This window comes from Mycetomoellerius zeteki, unplaced genomic scaffold, assembly GCF_001594055.1.
Source record: "Mycetomoellerius zeteki isolate Tzet28-1 unplaced genomic scaffold, Tzet1.0 scaffold206, whole genome shotgun sequence".
Taxonomy (NCBI): Eukaryota; Metazoa; Arthropoda; class Insecta; order Hymenoptera; family Formicidae; genus Mycetomoellerius; species Mycetomoellerius zeteki.
The window spans coordinates 1-1,248 of NW_017257021.1; positions in this window are offsets into that span (position 1 = coordinate 1).

Below are 1,248 nucleotides of genomic sequence, written 5' to 3' on the forward strand. Positions count from 1 at the left end.
AGATTAAGAAGATCGTAGCCAAATTTCATATGCCAATGTTACGATAATGACCAAAGGTATTATGACAAAGAACGAGGCAAACAGCGGCGTCCATCCTTTTCAATGCATGTGATAAAATGGCATTCACCAAGAAATTTGCATTGGTACCATGTCGCTCTTTGATTAAAGTTGTTTTACCATTCATGTTTACTCTGTCAATTCCAAGAATATTGGACGTCATTATCATTGGAGTAGCCACAATAACTGAAAAATGTAAGCGCATTGTTATTGTTCAATCTCGCAATAAAAACGAATTGTTTAGAAATGCTTCAAATCTTTGCCTCAAATCTTAATAAAGATACACTCATTCAACTCGTATTCACTCAAAACGAAAGAATTGCAAAAAAACGCGGCGGTCTATTTCGCAAAACAAGCTATTACGCGTATAAAAGCAATGAGTCGACAACGAGTCGACGGTCGGTAGTCGTGAAAGCCGCATCAGACTACAGTGAAAGCCGCATCAGACTACTGCAGAGTACCAGCAGAGAGTTGGGTATTATGCGCGTAGCTAGGAGATATGCATTTTATGCGCAGAATATGCATATAATGCAGAAAATGTGCATAATCTGAAGAAAACGTGCAGAAAATGCAGAAAACAACACGGATGCAAATAAACACAATTAAATTCTTCGCACTACACCGACATGCACCAATCTGCACCAACCAATACAGAGGTGCATCCAGAAGCACGACCGCACTCTCTACAAAAGCGCTCTCAGTGAGCTCTTGCATCTGATTGGCATATTCCATTAGATCTAAAAATATTGACCAAACAAGTATAAAGGTAAATTTTCACGAGCTGCTTAAACAGACTGTTTCAGCGACAAAAAGGATCACGTAGTCAAAATTGACGAATATCAAGCGTCCGGTTTGAGCCGCTCGTGAAAATTTGCCTTATAGCTCACTGAGCGCTCAATGAGCGGTCATGCTTCTGGATGCACTTAATGGCTGCGGTCCTCTTGACGCTACAAATGTTTCGAAGCGTTTGAACAGCCAATCAAAACAAAGAATTTTACGAATTGACTAATCAAAGAAGCGTTTGTAGCGTCAAGTGGACCGCAGCCAATGGGTGTATTCAGTACCACGACCGCTCACTGAGCGCTCAGTGAGCGCTTGTAGTACTGAACGCACCCAATGGCTGCGTTCAGCAAACTCAACAGTTTTGCAACCGTTTTATGATTGGCTGCGTTCAGCAGACTCAACAGTTTT